General features: G+C 40.8%; 1 long non-coding RNA gene across 1 annotated transcript in view; it reads right to left on the bottom strand.

Moving 5' to 3' along the window:
- LOC138759041 (uncharacterized) overlaps positions 1–25,410 on the bottom strand; it is a 27,055-nt gene extending 1,645 nt beyond the window's left edge. Inside the window, exon 1 of the long non-coding RNA XR_011354601.1 lies at positions 24,887–25,410. This is a non-coding gene — a long non-coding RNA (uncharacterized lncRNA). The remainder of the gene's footprint in view (positions 1–24,886) is intronic.

Here is a 25,410-nt window from a genome sequence, read left to right as displayed (position 1 = left end):
ATACTAATAGGAGGGGATTTCAACCTGAATTTGGATTCAAATATGGATAAAACTGGGAAAAAAATTAACAGAAAGAACAAAGTAACCAAATTTATAATTAAATCAATGCAAGAATGCAACTTTTGGATATATGGAGGAAACAAAACCCAAAAGAAAAGGAATATTCATATTACTCGGCTAGACATAAAATATACTCAAGAATAGACCTATTTTTGTTATCAGCTAGTATGCAAGATAGAGTAAGAAAAACAGAATATAAAGCTAGAATACTATCGGACCATTCACCCTTAATATTGACAGTAAAGCTAGAGGACATCCCTCCAAGAATGTATAGATGGAGATTAAACCCCATGCTACTTAAAAGACAGGATTTTAGAGAATTTATTGAAAAACAATTAAAAATGTATTTTGAAATAAATACGGAATCAGTGGACGATAAGTTTATACTATGGGATGCAATGAAAGCATTCGTTAGAGGGCAAATAATAAGTTATGTAACCAAGATGAAGAAGGACTATAATCAGGAAACAGCAGTTGGAAAGGGAAATAGTAAATATAGAAAAAAAATTAGCAATGAAGGAAGATACAACTAAAAGAAGAGAATTGGCGGATAAAAAAATAAAATATGAAACATTACAAACATAGAGAAGAATATAATGAAGACAAAACAGAAATATTATGAACTGGGTGAAAAAACGCACAAAATCCAAGCATGGCAGCTTAAGACAGAACAAGCTAAGAAAATGGTATTGGCATCAAGGAAAAAAGACAAACAAATTACATATAATCCAAAAGAAATTAAGGAAAACTTTAGAGAATTCTATGAACAATTATACCGAACTGAAAACGAAGGGAAAGAAGGGAAAATAGATGAATTTTTGACTAAAATTGAACTACCAAAACTACAAATAGAGGAACAAAATAAATTAACAGAACCATTTGGAACAGTAGAAATACAAGAGATAATTAAAAAATTACCAAATAATAAGACACCAGGAGAGGATGGATTTCCAATAGAATTCTACAAAACATTTAAAGACTTATTAATTCCGCCCCTCCTGGATGTAATCAACCAGATTGATGAAACACAAAGCTTACCAGATTCATGTAAAACAGCAATAATTACAGTAATACTAAAACAAGGGAAAGATCCACTCTCACCAGCGTCATATAGGCCAATATCTTTACTAAACACAGATTATAAGATAATAGCTAAACTATTAGCAAACAGATTAGCAGAGCAGGTACCGAAAATGGTAAATTTAGACCAAACTGGATTTATCAAAAAAAGACGCACAACAGACAATATTTGTAAATTTATTAACTTAATTCATGCAGTAGAAGGAAATAAAGCACCTGCAGTAGCAGTTGCTTTAGACGCAGAGAAGGCCTTCGACAGAGTAGAATGGAATTATTTGTTCAAAGTATTGCAAAAATTCAGTTTACCGGAGAAGTATATTAATTGGATTAAAGCATTATATAAGGGACCGTTAGCGAAAGTGACAGTAAATGGACATGTATCAAAGCAATTTAACTTAAGCAGGTGAATGCGGCAGGGATGCCCACTATCACCTTTATTGTTTGCGTTAGCTATAGAACCACTAGCAGAATTGATAAGAATAGATAATAATATAAAAGGAATAAAAATAAAAGACAAGGAATATAAAATCAGTCTATTTGCGGATGATGTTAGTTATAGTGTACTTAACAGAACCAGAACTATCAATAAAAGAATTATATAAGAAATTGAATGAATATGGAGAAGTGTCGGGTTACAAGATAAACGTAAATAAAAGTGAAGCAATGCCTATGAATAATGCGGATTTCTCAAAATTTAAGAAGGAATCTCCATTTAGATGGCAAATGCAGGCAATAAGATACCTAGGTGTACAAATAAACAAAAATCTCGGCCAATTATATAAACTCAATTATTATCCAATAATGAAAAAATTACAGGACGATTTAGAGCATTGGAAAGATTTACCACTAACACTGATAGGAAGGATAAACTGTATTAAAATGAACATTTTTCCAAGGATATTATACTTATTTTAGGCATTGCCAATACAACTGACAGAAAAATTCTTCAAAGAGTTAAAGAAAATAATAAGGAAATTTTTATGGAGGGGGGGAAACCGAGGATAGCACTAGATAAATTAACAGAATGGTATAAACAAGGAGGCTTACAATTGCCAAACTTTAAAAATTATTATAGAGCCGCACAATTAAGATACCTATCAGATTTTTATCAAACAAGGGAAAAACCAGACTGGACGAGATTAGAATTAGATAAAATAGGGGAAAAGATACCTGAACACATATTATATAAATGGGATGAAAAATTGGTACAACATAGAACTTCTCCAGTATTACATCATCTCCTCAATATTTGGAAGAAGATTCATGTAGAAAGAAATAAAACAAATTATCAATTACCAAAACTAATATTGACGCAAAATAAGTTACTCTCTTTTACAATAGATAACCTTTCCTTTAGAGAATGGGAAAAAAAAGGGATTAAAAGAATAGAAAATTGTTTTTCAGGAAGTAGATTCTTATCCTTTGAACAAATGAGAGATAAGTACGATATAACTGGAGATACAGCGCTGGCATATTACCAATTGAGATCCTACTTGAAGGATAAATTAGGAAGCAGTTTGAGTTTGCCAGAGGGAAGTAACCTTGAATATGTGATTACAGATACAATGTTAATCAAAAGATTTATAACAAATATGTATATTAAACTGCAAGAAAAGGAGAATGAGGAAACAAATGGTAAAACTAAACAAAAATGGGAACAAGATTTAAATATAAAGATAAAAAAGGAAACATGGGAGAAATTATGTTCTGGAACGATGAGAAATACAATAAATACGAGGCTACGTATGATACAATATAACTGGTTACACAGACTATACATTACACCTCAAAAGTTAAATTAATGGGACCCAACAGTATCTGATAGATGTTTTCGATGTAAAAAAGAAATGGGAACAACAATTCATGCAATCTGGACATGTGAGAAAGTAGAAAAATTTTGGGAAGATCTCAATCAGATATTAAATAAAATAACAGAAAACAATATACCAAAAAATCCAGAGATCTTTCTCCTAAGTAACATAAAAAACAAAGAATTTGGACTTGATTTGGAGGATGCACAAAAAAGATTTGTTAAGATAGCTCTAGCCGTAGCAAAAAAATGTATTATGTCAACCTGGAAATTGGAAGATAATTTGAAAATACAACAATGGTATTTAGAAATGAATAAATGTATTCCATTAGAAAAAATTACATATAGTTTAAGAAATAATATTGAAATATTCGAACAAATATGGGAGCCTTACATTAAATACAATAGCGAAAACCTACCGGGGACAATCATTACCTAAGTTGATGGAAGGAGAAGGAAAGAAAAGAATGGACTCAGTAGAATTTCTGGTGTATTTTTGTTGAATGACAACATTGTCTGACTGGTTTAATGTAACCTAGATTGTATACCTAAAATGGATGGGGGGGGGGGTGGGGGGGTGGCTTGGGAGGAGGGAGGGGGGTGAGAAAAAGTCACTGTATATGTGTGAAAAAGAAAAAGTGTGTATCATGGCTAATGTGATTTATGGTGTGAAAAATAAAAAAATTTAAAAATTTTAAAAAAACATGGATTCTTCTGGTCTCTGCTAACCTGCTCCCCTTCTCTTTCTTCCCCTCCCCCCCAGCTCTCCCCTTCTCTATTCACCTACCCATTCCTGCCTTCTCCAACTATTATCTTCTGTCTTTGTGACCGTGGCTCAGCACTCCTTTGTCTGGATGCCTGCTGATCTTTTTCTACACCTTGATGAAGGGCTCAAGCCCGAAACATGGGTTATATATTTTGTCCTTTGCCAACCAGTTTACCTATCTCGGCTGCACCATTTCATCAGATGCAAGGATCGACAATGAGATAGACAACAAACTCGCCAAGGCAAATAGTGCCATTGGAAGACTACACAAAAGAGTCTGGAAAAACAACCAACTGAAAAACCTCACAAAGATAAGCGTATACAGAGCCGTTGTCATACCCACACTCCTGTTCAGCTCCGAATCATGGGTCCTCTACCGGCATCACCTACGGCTCCTAGAACGCTTCCACCAGCGTTGTCTCCGCTCCATCCTCAACATCCATTGGAGCGCTTTCATCCCTAACGTCGAAGTACTCGAGATGGCAGAGGTCTACAGCATCGAGTCCACACTGCTGAAGATCCAGCTGCGCTGGATGGGTCACGTCTCCAGAATGGAGGATCATCGCCTTCCCAAGATCGTGTTATATGGCGAGCTCTCCACTGGCCACCGTGACAGAGGTGCACCAAAGAAGAGGTACAAGGACTGCCTAAAGAAATCTCTTGGTGCCTGCCACGTTTACCACCGCCAGTGGGCTGATATCGCCTCAAACCGTGCATCTTGACGCCTCACAGTTTGGCGGGCAGCAACCTCCTTTGAAGAAGACCGCAGAGCCCACCTCACTGACAAAAGGCAAAGGAGGAAAAACCCAACACCCAACCCCAACCAACCAATTTTCCCCTGCAGCCGCTGCAACCGTGTCTGCCTGTCCCGCATCGGACTTGTCAGCCACAAACGAGCCTGCAGCTGACGTGGACTTTTACCCCCTCCATAAATCTTCGTCCGCGAAGCCAAGCCAAAGAAAGATATAAAGGACTCTGACCTGCTGAGTTTCTCCAGCTTTGTGGGGTTTTTTTCTTTCTCCATTTCCTGTACTTTATTTTCACCATGATCTTTGCACAGGTACTTCAGGTTAGGCTTGAGACATATGAGCAGATTATAGGCTATTCAGCTCATCAAGTCTGCCCTGCCATTTAATCATGAGTTTATTCACACAGGTTAGTGTGACAGATTGTTACATTTTTTAATACCTCTCGATATGTTTTTTTTTAAACTATTTATTTGTTCAAAAAACAAATAATATGACATGCAGCAATTAAACATAAACATGAAATTTATATATATATAAAAGAAAAGAACCACCCCCTTCAGCCAACTCTCCGAAGGAGAGCCATAAAGAGAAAAAAGAAAGAATATTAAAGAAAAAGTTAAATATACATATTAAAATCTAATCAATATAAATTGAAATGTAAATATTCTGAGTATAACCACTTATTAATAAAAAAATTATAATTATGCAAAACAATATTTCAATCATGCCATCTATTAATATCAATCATATTTGTATCCACGTATTAGCAATACATTTTTTCGCTATGGATAAAGCTAAATATACAAAAGCAAACTGAAACTTATCTAATCCCAAACCTTTCAGAGGTTGCAAACTACCCAATAAAAATACTGTTGGATCTAAAATTATTTAATCTTATACAGGTATTTTAAAAAAAGATTGAATTTTCTTCCAAAAAGATTGTATATGTATACATGACCAAACAGCATGAAAAAAAGTTCCAACCATATCACCACATCTAAAATACAAATCTGATTCATTAAAACCATATTTTTTTTAAATTTTTCAGGTGTCAAATATAATTGATGTAAAAAAGTTGTAATTAATCATTGCATAATGTGCATTATCAATCTAGATACATTATCATAACAGATATCTAACCAATCATCTTCAGAAAACCCAATATCAGCTTCCCATTTACTTTTAGACCTATCCCAACCCTTTTTTATCCATACCATCCTGTAATATTTGATACATAGATGAAATATAACCCTTCTCTGGTACCCTCATAAGAAAAATCTCAAATTTAGTCATTTTAGGTAAAGTCATATCTCTACCAAACATACATTTTACCAAAGATCGAATTTGGTAATAAAGAAATAAAGAGTTCTGATTAAAAGATAAAAACTTACCCTCTTTAAAATAATGTCCCAAATTTTTCACACCTTTAAATCTCCAATGCAATAAACTTTGATTATGTATTGAAAAAGAAATAAGTTGATTATTATACAATGGAGTCAAAGCCAATAATTTACCCCTGGAGCCTGTCATTTTTCTTTATCCATAACTTCATTAAATGTTTTAGTATAGGCACGTTATATTGTTGTAACAAATTTATATTCCATCTAAACAAAAATTGATGTATTTCAAATTCAGAAATATTTGCCATCTCAATGTTAGCCCAACTAGGAGGCCGTACCAAATCCATCAATGAACTAATAAATTTAAGTTGGGCTGCTTCATAATAATTTTGAAAATGTGGTAAACGTAGTCCCCCTAACTCATATTTCCAAGTTAATTTATTCAAAGCTACTCTTGAAAATTTACCCTTCCAAAAATACTCCCTAACCATTTTATTTAAATCTTGAAAAAAAATTTTATCAAGTAAATACGGAATAGATTGAAACAAATATTGTACACGCGGAAAGATATTCATCTTAAATGTATTTATCCTACCCATTAAATTAATAGGTAAATCTTTCAATTTAATCAAATCAGTTATAATTTTTTTCATTAACGGAGTATAGTTTAATTTATATAAAGATTGATAATTAACATTCAAAATTATACCAGATATTTAATTGGATCAGTCCACTTCAAATTAATAATATTCTTATAAATTGAATAATCTCCTTCACTTGCCGGTAATATTTCACTTTTTTCCCAATTAACTTTATATCGAGAAAGACATCCATATTGTATTAAACACTCCTTCAAGTGCAAAAGTGACTGAGCTGGGTTTGTTAAATACACCAATATGTCATCAGCAAATAAATTAATTTTATACTCCTCATCTAAAACTTTCATACCTTGTATCTGTGTATTTTGTCTTATCAGCTGTGCTAAAGGTTCAATCACTAACGCAAACAAAGCTGGTGATAAAGGACAACCTTGATGAGTTGATTGAGTTAACTTAAAGGATTCCAAAATCAAACCATTCGTCAATACTCTAGCTATCAGTTTACTATATAGAGCCCTAATCCAACCAATAAAAAAAGGACCAAACTTAAATTTCTACAAAACTTTAAACAAAAAATTCCATTCAACTCTATCAAATGCTTTTTCTGCATCTAAGGATATCACCATCGGGTGATCTGAAGATTGTTGAAATCTAGTAATCAAACTAATCACGTGCAAAATGTTATCTGAAGCATATCTATTCTTTATAAAACCTGTTTGGTCAATATGAATGAACTTGGGTAAAAATTTAGCCAATCTCTTCACTAATTAGCTATTATTTTATAATCTACATTTAACAACGAAATTGGTCTAAATGAAGACACTTTCAAAGGACCTCTATCTTTTTGAGGAATTACTGTAATTAAAGCACAAGAACAAGACTCAGGTAATTAATAATGTTCTCCAACTTGATGTAATACATCCCCAAACATAATCATAAAAAAATTTATAAAATTCAACTGAAAATCTATCATCACCAGGCGATTTACCGTTCGGCATTTCCAGCATAGCCATTTTAATTTCTGAATCAGTAAATGGTTCTTCTAACTCCTGTATATCTGCATCCTCTAATATCGGTAAATTCAACTGTGATAAAAAAAAAGATCAATCGATCCAGTTTCTTGTTTTCCTTTAGATGTATATAACTTTATAAAATGAATAAAATTAATCTCACGAGGTTTATAAGTAATAAGAGAATTCCATCTAACAGCATTAATAGTCCTCGAAATCTGTTCTTTCCTTAATTGCCACGCCAATACCTTATGTGCTTTCTCTCCCCATTCGTAATACCGTTGTTTAGTCCTATTAATCACACATTCAAATTGATAAGATTGCAAAGTATTATATTCCAATTTCAACCTAGATAATTCTATTTTCTGATCTTCTGTAGCATCTTTCTGAAATTCCTTTTCTAACTCATCAATCTGTTTCTCTAATTCAATACTCTGATTTAATCGATTCTTTTTTATTTTAGAAATATAACTAATTATTTGTCCTCTCAAATAGGCTTTCATAGCATCCCATAATACAAATTTACTTTGAACAGAATTATAATTATCTTTCAAAAAAAATAATGTTTTTTCAAAAAATCAATAAATTCCATATTTTTAACAACATTGTATTAAACCTCCAACGATAAGCCATTTGAATTTTCTCAGAAGTTGCATATGTAAAATATAACAAAGAGTGATCTGAAATCACCCTACTTTTATACTCCGCTTGTTGTGTTTTCCCTTGTAAATGTGCTGATACTAAAAAGAAGTCAATCCTTTTGAGATTGAAGTAGTCGCATGGTTCTGGTGCCATCGACACATATTGAATGAGCCTGTACCTTTCAGACTCCTTTGTATGTATGAACTTAGTATCACATGTCATTTGGCTCAATTGCCACATAAAACGAATGAAAACTGAACAGAAACATAAAGGACTTGTCAAGAGTCAATGTCCTTGAGTAAACGATGTAAAGTATTAAAGCCACTGCTTTCCACAGATGCTCCAACCTGCTGAGTATTTTCAGCACCGTTTTTATTTAATTGTGATTATACAGATGGTGTATAAAAATAAACTGACTCATCTACAAAGCCTATATTACTTAAAAATGCAGAGCTCCGTAAATCATATTTTTGAAATATTAATAACTGTTTTCTCCAAGACAGAATTAAAAATCTGTAAAATTATACTTGAGTGTGTTGAAATAGCTGGGGTTTTTAATTAAAGACCTTATGTTCACGCAGATCTTCAGAAAGCTAAACAGCAACCTAGAAATTGCTCCGCTGCATTTTAATGGAGGTAAGATTGCATTCCACGCCAGATAGCAGCTGCCACCTTGGCAGCCAACATGTGATGGGAGATATCACATAAAGCTGCACTCTTCCAGCTACTGGGGAGTGTTTCTGCTGCCAACTAGAGGATGACAGAAAATTAATAAGGAAGAATGTTCTAGGATTAGGAAGAGGAGATTAAAAAGGCTGTTTATTAAAAAAAAAGCAATACTTGCAGAAAGCATATTCTTTGTACAAGGGGCAATGAAGACTGTCAGGCAAGTGCTCTGAGCAGGATCAGTCGTAATACTGTATGTACAGTTTCTGAAAACCTGCACATTGAAGTAGCCTGCAATCCAAGCAGTTGCTCTTCTTCACTTTCTCTTCCTGAAAGGAAGTCATCGTCTTCCTGAAAACAAAGTTTATGTGTCCTCAAAGTGCAAAAATGAGAAGCAAATAGTGAGATGTGACAGGGATCAACAGTAGTGTTGTGGAGGCCAGGAAGCTGAGAGTGACTGTAGTTTGGATCACCATGTGAATACCAGACAAGGGACCTGTATGTGAGGTGATTGTTGGATCAAGGTGTCAATGAGGACAAAGAAGGTAACCTCTGCAATGGTCTCTTAAATGGTATTGGTTCAGAGAAATGGGGGCAAAGGCTGATTCTTTACAGCCACTTCTTACAGCTTAGAATTGAGATGGATTTTTGATGCCATGCTTTTAATTGGGAGATCCGTGCACCAGAAGAAAAGCTTGTGAATAGCTGTTGAATTTTGAGACTGAATTTCCTTAGCCCAATAATTAGCATTAAATTTTTCTGAGTGAAAATATCTTTCAGCCGTACATCACTGGGGAGGGGGGGCGTGGCATGATGGTGTAAGGGGAAGAGACCTCCCCCTGGCAAACTATTCAAAACCAGTTTAAAAGTTTTTTTTAATTTTTTAACTATTGACTATATTGCTGAAGTACCTTACAAACACTCATGAGGAAGCCTAAACTGCTAAGAAAACGGCCATTAAACAGTCAACAATTACTGAAGAAACTCAGCCTACGTTGCACACAGAGCCCCAGAGTCGATTTCAATGCAACTCCCGACCCCAGCGTCCATCTACTGGTAGGGTGTACTCCACTGCCAGTGCCGACCTCACGTACCTCTGCGCAAGATGGTGCCGGTGACCGACAGTGATCTCCTCCAGATCAAAATGATCAATTGCGCATACGCGAAACTGGGCGCAATGCGCGTTGCGTTTGAAACGGCCCAGGCTGCGGGGGGACCCGACATCCCTCAATCCATTGACTCTGGGCTGGCGGGGGGAGGGGTCCGCACCCGTAGTCGGCGACCCCCGTTTCGAAGGAGGAGAAGAAGGATGTCACTGGAATGGAAGAAAAAGAGGAGCAACTTGAGGAAGAAGAAACAGTCATATTTAAAGGTAGGCCTGTGATGAGGCAGACTTTTAAGCTTAAGTCTGACACTTCTCACTCAGATTCTGCTTTGTCTGATTTATCTAAGCAAGTGGAGAATTTGGCTATGCAAGTGAGCCAAGGGTTGTCAGTGGTAAAGGAGAAATTGGCTGAAATGAAGGGTGAAATGTCTTCTTTTAAAATGGATGTCACTAAGTGTTTGAAAGCAGTGGATAAGGTTCAAGATAAATTTAAGAAGATTGAAGATGCATTTATTGACTGTAAAGATGATGAGGGCTTGTGTAAAGAAAAGATGGGACAGATGGAGGATTCATTTACTGGTTGGGAGATCCAGAAAAGTAATTTGTTGAAGAAGATTGATGTTTTGGAAAATCAGAGATGGAGGAATAATGTTAAAATTGTTGGTCTTCCGGAAGATCTTGAAGGTCCAGATCCAGTTCAGTTCTTTCAGAGGTGGATTCCTGAAGTTTTGGGAACAGCTTACTTTCCGAATGGATTGGAATTGGATAGAGCTCATCGAGCAATAAGAAGAAAACCACTTGTGAGTTTCAATATCTGCGTTGCCAGGATTTTAAGATTTGTGGTACAGAATGCTCGAAGTTACCAGGGCCCTTTACTTGTTAAGAATAATAGAGTATTTTTTATGCTGATTTGAGCCAAGGTGTAATTAAACATTGTAAAGAATTTAATTCAGCTTAAGCTGTTTTGTGGAAGAAGGGTTATAAGATTGCTTTTCGTTATCCAGCAGTGTTAGAAGTTTTTTTTTATGGGGATGATGCTGAAGCTCTTACTTTTGCTAATTCTTTACCTGTTAATAAGCAGGGGCAAGATCAGGAAATGTTTCCTCAACAGCTTGTTCTGGTTCCGAAAGGGAAGAATGGGAAGCGAGAGATGGAAACTTAACAGTTAATTGATATCAGAATTGATGATGATCAAGTTCATCGCGAATTGGAAGAAACTTATCGTACCTGAATTGATTATATTTTATTTTTGTTTGTTCTGTTCGGGGGGTAGGGGCTGGTTCGATTGTCAATCCTTCCAAAGTCGTCGGCTACTTTGTGGTATTAGATTATGTTTTCTGATGCAACTGCATCCCTTCTTGCATAAGCTGGTCTAAATCCTCCATTGCAACAGGGCTGTCCTTTGTCACTAGCATTGGTCATTGAACCTTTAGCACAGTTAACTAGACAAGATAGTAATATTAAAGATGTTAGGGTGAAAGCAGATGAATATAAAATAAATTTATTTGGGGGTGATGTTTTGATATATTGAACACAACCTATGCAATCTTTGGGGAGTCTGTGTGCAAGATGGAGCGAGAAATAGAGGAGCATATCTGCAAGGAAATATCTGAGATGTGCAATAAGCACAGGGTTGTGTTAGTGGGGGATTTTAATTTTCCTAACATAGATTGGGAGACACATTCAGTGAAAAGGTTGGATGGTTTAGACTTTGTTAAATGTGTGCAGGATAGTTTTTTTTGTGGCAATATGTTAAGGTGCCCACTAGAGCATGGGCAGTGTTGGATCTACTGTCAGGGAATGAAATAGGGCAGATGACTGAGGTGTGTGTTGGGGAGCACTTGGGATTCAGTGATCTTGGTACCATTAGTTTCAACATAATTATGGAAAGGGATAGGTCTAGTCCGACGATGAAGGTTTTTGAGTAGGGGAAAGCCAGATTTGATGAAATGAGAAGGGATTGGCAGGGAGTGATTTGGGCTGGTTTGTTTTTTGGGAAGGAGATAGAGGAGAATTGGAGGGCATTTAAAGGTGAGATGTTAAGGGTACAGAATCTTTATGTTCCTGTTAGGAACAAAAGGGCAAAATGTTCAAGAGAGCCATGGTTTTCAAGGCAGATTAGGAAATTGGTTTGGGATAAAAGGGAGGCCTACATTAAATAAAGGAAGCAAGGTATGGATGAGATGCTGGGAAATTACATGGATTGTAGAAAGAAGCTTAGGAATTAGGTTAGCGAAAAGAAGGTATGAGGTAGCTATAGTGAACAGGGTGAAAGTAAATCTGAAATATGTGAATAGCAAGAGGAAAGTGAAGGATAGAATTGGTCCACTGGAGAATCGGAGCAGACAAATGTGTGAGCAGCCAAATGAGATGGGGGAGATATTGAATGAGTTCTTCTCGTCGGTATTCACTAGGGAGAGGGATATGGAATTGTGTAGGATAAGTGAGGCAAAAGGGGTAATTATGAAAAACATAGGGATAAGGAAAGAGGGGGTGCTGGAACTTCTGAGGTATATGAATGTGTATATGTCTCCGGGTCCCGACAGGATTCTCCCCAGGACCTTGAGGGAAGTCAGGGAGGAAATAGCGGAGGCTCTGACAGTGATTTTTCAACAGTCACTGGAGGTAGGCATGGTGCCAGAGGATTGGCGTGTTGCAAACATGGTTCCTCTGTTTAAAAAGGGCTCCAAGTGTAGGCCCAGCAATTATCGGCCAGTAAGTTTGACTAATGGAAAGTATTCTTAGGGATAATATGTATAAGTACCTTGAGAGGCAAGGATTGATCAGGGACACTCAACATGGGTTTGAGAGAGGGTCATTCTTGATGAATCTTGTTGAATTTTTTTGATGAAGTGACCAGAAAGGTTGATGAGGGTAGAGCAGTAGATGTAGTCTATCTGGATTTCAGTAAGGCTTTCAATAAGGTTCCAGATGGAAGATTGGTGAGGAAGGTTCAGGCACTAGGGATTAATGTTGAGGTACTCAGATGGGTTCAACGTTGGCTAGTAGATAGGCAACAGAGAGGTGGATAACTGTCTATCAGGATGGAGGCAAGTGATGAGCTGTGTGCCTCAAGGATCAGTGTTGGGTCCCTTAATGATTTGGATGATGGAGTAGTAAATTGGGTGAGTAAATATGTGGATGATACAAAAATAGGGGGAGTTGTAGATAGTGAGGATGGTTTTCAGGGATTGCAGAAGGATTTGGATGGCTTAGAAGAGTGGGCTGAAAGGTGGCAGATGGAGTTTAATGTAGATAAGTGTCAAGTGTTTCATTTTGGGAAGAATAATCATAGCAGGACATATGCAGTGAAGGGGAGGGCAGATAGAGTGGTGAAGAAGGGTTTTGGTATGCTGGCCTTTATAAACCAAAACAAAGAATATAGGAGCTGGGAGGTGATGTTGAGACTGTTCAAGGCATTGGTGAGGCCAAGTTTGGAATATTGTGTGCAGTTCTGGTTCACAAATTATAGGAAGGATATCAATAAGGTAGAGAGGGTGCAGAGAAGATTTACTAAAATATTGCCTGGATTGCAGTATCTAGAATACAAAGAAAGATTGAATAGACTGGGTCTTTATTCTTTGGAGCGTAGAAGGTTGAGGGGGGATTTGATAGAGGTATATAAAATTATGAGGGGGATAGATAGAGTAGATATGAGTAGGGTCTTCCCCTTGAGGGTAGGTGAGATTGGAATGAGAGGTCATAAGGGTTAGGGGGCAGAACTTTAGAAGTAACATAAGAGGAAGCTTCTTCACTCAGAGAGTGGTGGCTGAGTGGAATGACCTTCCGGAAGAGGTGGTTGCAGCAGGGTCAATTTTGTCATTTAAGAGAGGGTTAGATGAGTGCATGGATGTGAGGGGACTGGTGGGTTATGGAGAGGGAGCAGGTAGGTGGGACTAGTGGAGTTCACTTAAATTGGTGCGGACTAGAGGGGCCCGTAATGGCCTGTTTCCATACTGTAATTGTTATATGGCTATATAATATGGTGAATTATCGGGATACAAGATTAATTTGGATAAGAGTGAATTATTCGTCTTATAGGCACATTGCAAATTTAAGTGGTCTGATCGAATTAAGTATTTAGGAATTATAATAGATAGTAATTATAATCATTTATATAAATTGAATTATTTACCTTTGTTGTCTAAAATTAAATATGAATTGAATTGGTGGAAAGATTTACCCATAACATTAATAGGATGTGTTAATTGTATTAAAATGAGTATTTTTCCTCGAATTCAGTATCTTTTTAAATCTATTCCTGGCAAGATTCCCCAAAACCTTTTTAAAGATTTGAATGCTTTGGTGAGGAAATTTTTGTGGGAAGGTAAAATAGCAAGGGTGTTGTTGCAGAAATTGACTTGGAAATATGCTTGAGGATGACTGCAACTTCTTCATTTTCAGAATTATTATGAAATGGCAGATTTGAAATTTATTAATAGGATGTTTGAAGTGGATAAACATTTGGTTTGGTCTAAGATTAAATTATCTCAGATTGATGAGAAGAAGTTGGACCATTTTATTTATAAATGGAATTCTCAGCTCTTACAGAGTTATAATTTACCGGTGTTGAAACATTTAATGGAGTTAGGGACTAAGAAGAATGGAATTATAGATACGGAAGGTAAGATATTTGCTAAAACTGCTTTAATTCAAAATAAGCTCTTTTCTTTTACATTAAATAATCAACTTTTGGAAGTGTGGGGACAGAAAGGAATTAGATTGGTGAAGGATTCGTTCCAAAGAATGAAAGAAAATATGAAATTTCTTCGAGTACTTTGTTTACTTATTAACAAATTAGAGCCTTATTGTTGTATAATTTTGGGCGTACCTAGGCAGTCTAAATTTGAAAGTTTGCTTACTGAAGGTGGCAAGAAAGGATTTATATCTGAGATATATGCTTTATTACAGAAAAAAATGCTTAAGCCGGTTATTTATAAATCTAAATTAAAATGGGAAAAAGAATTATCCATATCTTTTTCTCAAGATGATTGGATGACTACTTGTGAGGAAAGTATGACTAAAAATGTAAATGTAAGGTATAGATTGGTTCATTATAACTTTATTCACCAGTTATATTTAACTCCTGAGAAGTTAAGGAAATATGTTTATTTCCTCTGATTTATGTTTTAGATGCCATAAACAAGTTAGCTCTGTCCTACACTTTGTTTGGTTATGTGAAACCTTTCTGGAATAGAATTAAGGAACTTTCAGAAGTTCTATTTAATCTTAAAATTTTGCTTAATCCTATGGTATTTCTATCAGGTTATATGAAGAAATTGAGTTTGGAATTAAAATTGGATAAATCTCAAATTGCCTTTTTGAGATTGGCATCAGCTGTGGCTAGAAAATGTTTGGCAATTACTTGGAAAAAAAGGGACTGATTGGAGTATTCAACGGTGGCATTGGAAATAAGGTCTTGTATTCCATTGGAAAAGATAACGTATAATTTATGTAATAATTATTCTTTCTTTGTTAAAGTTTGGAGCCCGTATATGAGATTTATGGGATTGAATTTGTAATAGTTTTTTTCCCACAGTTGATGGGGTTGCACCAAACCATGGTGACAGTTGAAGGTTGTTGTGTAAGTTGATCTCCTCTTCTGTTCTCTTTCTTCTTTATTTTGGGGTAGTTCAGATGGGGGTGGGGAGGGGTGGGTGGGTTAGGGTTGTATGACTTATTTTGATTGATAAATAAAATTTGCCACAAAAAAAATTGTACATCACCGATCTTTCAGAGTTATACAGAGTGGTTCCTGGGCCTATATCCCTTGAAGGGCCTTGTACAAGTTGCTGGTATTGATTCGTCTTAATTTTTTAATATAATTTAGACATACAGGATGGTAACAGGCCCTTTCGGCCCACAAGCCCATGCTGCCCAATTACACTCAATCGACCTAGAACCCCTGGTACATTTCGCACAGTGGGAGGAAACCAGAGCACCCAGAGGAAACCCATTCAAACTTGGGGAGAACATACAAATTCCTTACAGGCAGCATGGGATTCTAAACGTGCTGCCCTGTTGTTGATCTGCCACTTCCGTTAAGAGTTACCGAGAATGAAAAGGAAACCACTTCAGGAGGGACAAGCATATTTTAATCTGAAATATCAAGGATGTGTTATGCAAGCCTTTCAGCTAACCAAGTCTAAACCAATCAATACTAATCTCAGAGTGTTCTCTATATTATTCCCCCTACCTTTCCCCAGATGGTGCCATTCACCGACATTCAAGAGGTCATCCACAGTGGTGAACTAACCCATCAGCATTCACGTCTATGGGATGTGGGAGGAAATCTGAATGGAGACCCATGCAGTCACAGGGAGGACATGTACGCACCATTTTGGAGGTCAGGATTGAGCCTGGATCATTGTAAATGCTGAGCTAGCATGCTACTACTTGAGCTACGTCTATTTCATGTTAAGAAACATGCTCACTACGGGAAATGATTATATTAATGTTCCATTGCAGTGACACAATGAGAGCTGGGGAAAAAATGAAGATACAAATAAGGGGAAAAAAATATTTCAACAGATACAGCATGAATATTTTGTCATGCATTCTAATACAGTCAGGATTCACTCAGAAAACAATCTTACCTGTGAATCAGTGCCATATACAAACCTGCTGGTGTAGCAGTTAGTGCAATGATTGGGATCGGAGTTTGAGTCCTACGCTGTCTGAAAGGCGTTCGTACGTTTTCCCCGGGGGCTCCAGTTTCCTCCCACTGTTCAAAACTTACCGGATGTTGTAGGTTAATTGGGTGTAATTGGGCGTCACAGACACATGGGCTGAAATGGCTAAAAAAAAAGTTAAGGGCAACCAAAGTTTTGAAACTGATCCTTTCCTCAAGTTATGAGCAAAAAAAGGTAGATGTCTGAATATGAAGGTGAGGAGAGGAGGGAGCAACGGGAAGGGGAAGAGCACAGGCTGACACAAAGAGGTCAGCGTGTGATAGTTTCCAATAGTCCAGAAAATGAAGCAGGTGGTGAGCCAGAACCTTCAGAGGTGAAGGATTTCCCACAATTGGAGGTGCAATCTTTCTGATGTAATGTGAAACAAATCCTCATCAATTCACTTACGTGGATCACAAAGGGGCTGGTAGGCCGAGGAAGACCTCTACTGCCGAAGAATTCTCATCATAATGAAGAGAAATCCCTTAATGCCTGTCCAACAGATCAGAATCACGCTTCAGAAGACAGGTGTGGATGTGTCAATGACGACTGTGCGCAGAAGACTTCATGAACAGAAATACAAGATGCAACCCACTGGTCAGCCACAGAAACAGGATGGCCAGATTACAGTTTGCCAAGAGTTTTTAAAAGAGCCTGCAGAATTTTGGGCATAGGTCTTGTGGACGGGTGAGTGTAGTGGTGCACCACCGGCCTACTGCAGGAGGCAACCTCTATACCTGCAGGAGTGTAAGGGGACAGGACAACACCTGGTTGGCTGCCAATCAGTCAGCCGAAATGGATCAAGCCCCACCAGGTCGGGTGTCAATCACCCTCCAGGATATAAGCCTGCACCGGCCTCCCGGGGCCTCACTCAGAGTTGCTGCAGCTACAGCCAGCCTGGCTCTGTGGAAGTCTTTGTGGATTAAAGTCTGTTATACAGTCTTTACCTTGTGTGTGTCTGATTCTGGCTAACCACGCACCACAGTGAGACCAAGATTAATCTGTATCAGAGTGATGGTGAGAGCAAAGTGTGGAGGCATCAAGGAACTACCCAAGTTCCAAAGCATGCCACCTTATCTGTGAAACATGATGGTGGGGATGTTACAGCCTGGGCACGTATGGCTGCCACAGGTACTGGGGCTTACAGTATCTTCATTGATGTCACGGCTGAATGCAATAGCAAAATAAATTCTGAGGTGGTTAAAACATCTTGTCTGCTCAAGTTTGAGCAAATGTCCCCAAACTCATTGGTCACCACGTCATCCTACAGCAAGACAATGATTCCAACCACACTGCTAAAGCAACAAATGAGTTTTTCAAAGCTAAAAACTGGAAAATTCTTGAATGGCCAAGTCAATCACCCGATCTAAATACAATTGAGCACGTCTTCCATATGCTGAAGAGAAAACTTGAGGGGACAGAGCCCCCAAAACAAGCAGGAGCCTGAAGATGGCTGCAGTAGAGGCCTGGCAGAGCATCACCAAAGAAGATACACAGTACCTGGTGATGTCTATGAATCACAGACCTTCAAGCAGTCATCGCATGCAAGGGATAAGCAGCAAAGAACTAAATAAACATGACTACCTGAATATACATAACATTGCTATGTTCCAAACATTATGGTGCCCTGAAATGAGGAGACTTTGCATAAAGAGTGCTGTAATTTCTACATGGTCAAACCAAAATGTACATAAATAACCATGATTTAAATCTGAGATGTTCACTTTAATCACACATGAATTGTTTGATTACAAATTTAAAACTGTGGAGCACAGGGGCAAATAAAAGGGGGGGAAAAAAGTGTCTTTGTCCCAAACATTGTGGAGGGCCCTGTATTTAATTCTCTTTGGTGAGATTTCAGACAAAGCTATTTTCTGCTTTCTGCCAGGATGGATGCACATTTCTTTCTCCATTCTTCACCTTGAGAACTGCAAAGATAGATCTGCTCATTTTCACCCACATATAATGTGGACCCTTTAGCCACTCACATTGGAATATCACACAATGCATGTATGGAACTTGCCAATAGAGGGAGTGATGAACTGAAGGTTTCGCTGAGCTCTGTGTAATTTGTGCATTCTGATCAAACCAAGCAAGACCATGTTAAAGACCTCATAACCAACTGGTGCAAAGATTTTTGTGAACAGAAAAGCTTTTCAAGTTGCATTCATTATTGCTTCTTTGGCACCATGTCCTTTGACAGCATCAAACAATTATCAGGAACAAGTGCAGCACTAAGTAGCAGGGTATTGAATTTGCAACGGACACAGAATTTCAAACAGATTTTATCTAAATATCCCCTGTCCCATTTTTATCCTGCACTGCAATGAAAGTATCCACTGTTAATGAATAACAAGTAAACAAACAACATTTTAAGTCGATTTTCATTGAAGTCAAGCAAAAGTAGATAGGCATTTTCACAGATGCAAATTGTAGAGTATTTTGCAAAGCCATTCTCAGGACAATATCTAATTGTTCTGAAAGCAGCAAATGTTACCAAAGCAAAGTGCTGTTCTAGTCAGCTCCTCACTGGTAAACAGAAAGGAGTTCTCTTCTTCCTATGGGAACCTAAACACTTGTAGAGGGGCGTCAAGGCTAATTTGGAAGCAATGCTTCCTTTTGACGTGACTCACCTCAACAGGGGGTCAGCTTCCATGTGCAGGCAAATGATTTTGATGACGTTGAAGAAGAGTCTGCAGATTGTAGTTCAATACAGAGAAGTGCTGTATTAATGACTTTTGCTGCTTTTCCTGCGAGCTCTCCTGTAGATCTGTGCAGCGCATCGTGGAGTCAGACATCACAGAAACAGACCCATCATGACCAGTAGGACCTCGTACCGCACTCGGCCATGCCTTGACAATTCAAGTGTTCTTCTAAATACCTCATAAGTATCACGTGTGTCTGCCCGCACCACCCGCTCCGCAAGTGTATTCCAATTCGAGACACTTCTGGATTTAAAAATTCTTCCTTAGGCCCCCTCGAAGTCTCTTCCCCCTACTTTAAACCTATGCTCTCTAGTTGTAAACAAGTCACAAAATAAAAATTTGAAATACAAAGTAAAAGGCTGCATCATCTTGAATGAACCACTGCTTGACCATACTTTTCTCTATATCCTGCACTTTGACCTAGTGATACTGTACCTTATACTTCTTAACGTCCTATAACACTATCTTCTGCGCTATTATTGCGCGACCTTGGCATCAAAATGTGGGTCGACTTGCCTGGATAGCGTGCAAATCAAAGCTTTTCCCTGTATCTCGGTACAGGTGATAATAAAATTCAATTCAATTCACCAGATTGACCAGACGGGCAAGAAGCCCATGTATGTGTAGAGCTCGTCGAAAGAACCAAAGACTTGTTGATCCAAACCAAGGCTTTTATTAGCAAAAGACCGGAGCTCTTCACAGGTGGCCGACCAGTCCGGAATGATCCGACCTGGCTAGGGACACAACCCTATAAGGCCCAAACAATAGGTGTGGCTTAGCTCTCAGCCAATCGCTGTAAGCACAGTCTAGATACAGTAACTATATACACTATGTACATTGGTGATAGATCTGTACTATCACATTCACCCCTTCTTGGAGAATTGACCCTGGGAAAAAAAACAAAAACGAGGGAGAGAATGAAAAGGAAGGGGTAGGTCAAGGACTGTAGCGGTCAGGGGGTCTGACCATCCGGCGTGACCGCCGTGGTGCCAGGATTGGGGTCGCTGGAGTGGTGTCGCCAGCGGGCTCGTCGGGTGCGACTGCTCCGTCGCTCAATTCCCCAGTCGTTTTGTCGGCAGGGTGGCCCGGGTCATTGGGATGCTGTTGGTCCTTCTGTTGCGGCACGGGGCCTGGAGCATAAGGAGTTGGGGGGTTTGCTGGGTCTACCGCGTCCTGAGCTAGGTCCCGCACCGAAACAGTGTCCTCCCGCCCGTCTGGGAACTCCACGTATGCGTAATGTGGGTTCGCGTGGAGTAGAGTCACTCGGTCGACCAAGGGGTCGTTCTTTGAGTGCCGGACGTGGCGTCGCAAAAGGACGGGGCCAGGGACGGTGAGCCATGCCGGTACAGTGGTTCCCGATTCGGATTTCCTAGGGAAAAGGAACATCCTTTCGTGGGGGGTGGCATTTGTTGCAGTACATAGGAGGGAGCGGATGGAGTGTAAGGCACTAGTGAGAACCTCCTGCCAGTGAGAGGTGGGGAGACCTTTTTACCGGAGAGCCAGTGTAACCGCTCTCCATATGGTGGCATTCTCCCTCTCGACCTGGCCATTACCGCGTGGGTTATAGCTCGTGGTCCTGCTTGAAGCAATACCACACTCCAGAAGGTACTGTTGCAGCTCTGCACTCATGAATGAGGACCCCCTATCACTGTGGATGGAATTGGGGTACCCGAAGATGGTGAAAATACTGTGAAGGGCCTGTATCACTGAGGTGGCAGTGGTGTCTGGGCAGGGCACAGCGAATGGGAAGCGGGAGTACTCGTCGATGGCCGTAAGGATGTAGGTATTACGGTTGGTCGACGGTAGGGGTCCCTTAAAGTCTACGCTAAGACGCTCGAGGGGCGGGTGGCTTTGATAACGTGGGAGTTATCCGGACGGAAGAAGTGGGGCTTGCATTCGGCGCACACCGAACAGGCTCGGGTCATGGAGCGGATCTCCTCGACTGTGTAGGGTAAGTTGCGCGCCTTGACAAAGTGAGCAAACCTAGTGACCCCTGGATGACAGAGCGCCTCATGGAGTTTCCGTAGTCTGTCCATCTGTATGCTGGCGCACGTCCCCCTGGAGAGCGCGTCAGGCGGGTCGTTGAGCTTACCAGGCCGGTACAGGATGTCATAGTTAAAGGTGGAGAGTTCGATTCTCCATCTGGCGATTTTGTCGTTTTTTATCTTACCACGCTGGGTGTTGCTGAACATGAAGGAGACTGCGCATTGATCAGTCAACAGTGTAAAGCGCCTCCCAGCGAGGTAATGTCTCCAACGACGCACCGCTTCAACTATGGCCTGGGCCTCCTTCTCGATCGAGGAGTGTCTACTCTCCGGACCCTGGAGGGTTCTGGAGAAGAAGGCTACAGGCCGACCGGCCTGGTTCAAGGTGGCTGCCAGGGCGAAGTCGGATGCATCGCTCTCGACTTGAAACGGGACAGACTCATCGATCGCGTGCAGCATCGCAGCAGCGATGTCAGATTTGATTCGATCGAAAGCCGCTGTGGCTTCGGTCGAGAGGGGAAAAGAGGTGGTCTTGATAAGAGGACGTGCCTTGTCGGCGTAGTTTGGAACCCATTGGGCGTAATATGAGAAAAGGCCCAGGCAACGTAAGTCAGCTAAACCTGACTTACAATTTGGACAAGTGTGTCTTCCGGACCACACGACTCGCTATTCTAGGTTGTGTGGTGGAGAACGGGATAGTCATGCCAGATCCTGACCGCATGCATCCCTTAATGGACTTACCCCCCCCACATACCCAGAGTCAGGTTTAGCTGACGGGCAGTTTGAAGAAATTTGTCTAGGTTGGCGTCGTGGTCCTGCACGTCGTGGCCGCAGATGGTGATATTGTCCAGATACGGGAAGGTAGCGGTTAGCCCATTCTGGTCCACCATCCTGTCCATTTCCCACTGGAAGACCGCGACACCATTCGTGACCCCGAATGGTACCCTGAGAAATTGATATAGCCGCCCATTCGCTTCAAAGGCCATGAATGGTCGGTCCTCGCAGCGGATCGGGAGGTGGTGGTAGGCCGAATGTAGGTCAATAGTGGAGAAAATGCGGTACTGGGCTATCTGGTTCACCACATCCGTGATGCGTGGCAGGGGGTACGCATCCAGGAGTGTGAAGCGGTTAATGGTCTGGCTATAGTCGACCACCATCCGTAGTTTTTCCCCATTCTTGACAACCACCACCTGGGCTCTCCAGGGGCTTGAACTGGGTTCGATGATGCCCTCATCCAGCAATCTACGCACCTCACTCCTAATGAATTGCCTGTTTTCATAACTATATTGCCGACTTTTGGTGGCCACAGGCTTCCAGCCAGGGGTGAGGTTTGCGAAGAGTGCTGGCGGGGCAATCCGGAGTGTGGAAAGGCCGCAGGATTGGCCCCGGGGCATGGGGGCGGGTTGCTCGGGTGCTTCGGGAGTGGGGCGATGGCAGACCGAGAGGGGGGCGTGGGGTCCCCCAAAGTGTAGGGACACCGTTTGGAACTGACACTGGAAGTCTAATCCCAGCAACACTGGGGCACACAATTGGGGAAGGACGAATAATTTAAAGTGGGTGACCGTCACGCCCTGTACTTCCAGCGTGGCGATGCAATACCCCTTTATCCCAGTCGAGTGCGACCTCGTCGCTAATGAGATCCTCTGGGTAGTGGGGATAATGTCAAGTCCCCAACGGAGGGCCAGATCTGGCTGGATAAAACTGTCAGTTGATCCAGAGTCAAATAAGCAATTGGTGTAGTGTCCATACACTTTAATCAGTTCCATTGCTCTGGTGAGGGGATGAGAGCATTGCTGGTTTAATGTTATTGAAGCAGTTGACAGGGGAGTTTTGCGCGATGACGTCACGCAACGGGATGACGTCACGCAACGTGATGACGTAGTCAACGCTCGAGGAGCAGGTTGGAGGGCCTCCCGGAAGTGCTGTTGTGGCGGCGTTGGCGGGTGAATGGTAAGTAGTGGGGTTTGTAGTTGCTCGCGATTGGCGGTGGGTAGGTCATTGGTCGCGGCGGTCGGGCCCTGGCGGTCGTCAGCGATGGACGCTAGGGTGAGCACCTGGTTGGCCGCGGGGGTGGCTGTGGCGGCGGTAGCGTCGGCCCCGGGGGTGTCCGTGGCGGCGGCAGCAGCGGCGGCTGTAGCATCGGCCCCGGGGGTGGCTGTGGCGGCGGTAGCAGTGGCGGTAGCGTCGAGTGTTCCGCACGGGGGCGAGAGGCGGGCCATCACCATGGTTGCGAGGGTGGGTTGCCCCTTCCGGGTTCGGCATCTCCGTGACGTCAGGCGTTGCCGTGCCGGGGAGCCCTCGCTCTCATTGGACGAGAGCTCTGGGGAAGAAGAGTTTGAATGGGATAGCGGCGATTGGGCTTCACACGAGGCACTGTGTTTGCTGGCGGCCATTTTAGACCTACAGACTGCAGCAAAGTGGCCCTTTTTAAGGCACTTCTGGCACCTGGCTTTTCTTGCTGGGCACTGGGACCTGCTGTGCTTGTCCCTCCCACAGAAATAACATTTTGGGTTCGCAGGGGGCAGGGTAGCAGCAGCCGACAGGCCGTCAGGGGTAGGGTAGAAGGGCACTCTACTCACATCAGAACGAGGGGTCCAGTCCCTAGAGAGCTCGGTGGACTTTAAGGCTGCATCCTCCATTGTGATTGCAATCTGGGCCACGTCCTCTAGTTTTTCTACCCCTTGTTCGAGCAAGCGCAGCCTCACTTCATTCGATCTGAGCCCAGCCACATAGGCATCCCGGACGAGATCATTTGTGATCTCGGCAGCAGTTTTGTCCACACAGTTACAGTCCTTGCCCAATGCCTTTAATACTTGTAAATATGCCCTGCTGGACTCACTGGGCTGTTGCTTCCTCGACGCAAGCACGAGCCGGGCATGAACTCTGTTCACCGGTTGATCATACAGTCCTTTCAGTACCTTTATAGCTGCGGTGTAAGTGGTCTCATCCTGGATGTTCTCGTAGACTCTCAAGGACACCATAGACAGCAATGCTGTTTGACGCTGGTTATCCTCCTCTACCTGAATGAATCTCAGGAAGTTTTCAAAGTTCAGCAGCCAGAAGTTAAAGGCTTTGAAGGCTGTAGCTGACTATGGGTCGATATCAAGTTTTTCTGGCCGAGTTAAACGCTCCATCCCTTTCAAAAAAAATTCTTTTTGCTAATAAAATTGTAGAGCTCGTCGAAAGAACCAAAGACTTGTTGATCCAAACCAAGGCTTTTATTAGCAAAAGACCGGAGCTCTTCACAGGTGGCCGACCAGTCCGGAATGATCCGACCTGGCTTGGGACACAACCCTTTAAGGCCCAGACAGTAGGCGTGGCTTAGCTCTCAGCCAATCGCTGTAAGCACAGTCTAGATACAGTAACTATATACACTATGTACATTGGTGATAGATCTGTACTATCACAGTATGTAGATCCATTATCAAGAACACAGGCTTATATCAGCTCAAGACAGAGGCATCCCTGGGGTTATTGGGAGAGGGTTGCACGCCAAACAAAATGGTGCATATTGCAATTTTCAAGAGTCTCGTATTATTCTACATGTGATTTATTTCTTCACAAAAGAGGATGGAAACATATAGTGAGCTCGAACACCTGTTGAGTTTCTCCAGCACATTTATGTGTTGCACTAGACCCCAGCATCTGCAGACGTTATTGTTTAATGACAAAAAAAACCTTTAGAGAATGAAACTCACCATACTTCGTCCCATATAATAGCCGAATGACTGCAGGTGCACTAATGTGGTTGACTCATAACTGCCTCCTCAGTTCAAGGGCATTTACGGATAGGCCATAGAGCTTAACTTCAGAACTCCCAGAATTCTCACTAATTTAAACACTGAGACAATGTTGTTTTTTTAAGACGTCAAGGCTCTTACTGTTAATTCCACCTGTACTCCTCACAATCTGGACTGTATTGTGCATTCTTTGGCTCCTATTCAACCTCTTGTTGAGCATCCAAATCTTTTAACTTCTTAAACGCAAAGATCAACACTACCTCTATTGTTCTGATGTGCCTTGATCCCTAATCCTTCAGTGGTATAAGATGCTTGTCTTTATCCCAAAGCTTTTCCAAGGTCAAACCCCCTCCCCTACAATATTCTCCACTTCTTTGCCTCTTGCCTTGAAGCCACTTGACCCCAGTTTTCCATCCGATTGAGATGACACCAAGTAATATCCTTGTTTTCATGAAAGGAATTTTAAAAAGTCCCTTACCCCT

Source organism: Narcine bancroftii, chromosome 3, assembly GCF_036971445.1.
Source record: "Narcine bancroftii isolate sNarBan1 chromosome 3, sNarBan1.hap1, whole genome shotgun sequence".
Taxonomy (NCBI): Eukaryota; Metazoa; Chordata; class Chondrichthyes; order Torpediniformes; family Narcinidae; genus Narcine; species Narcine bancroftii.
The sequence above is the reverse complement of the archived record's forward strand: the minus strand, read 5'-3'. Positions and strand labels throughout refer to the sequence as shown.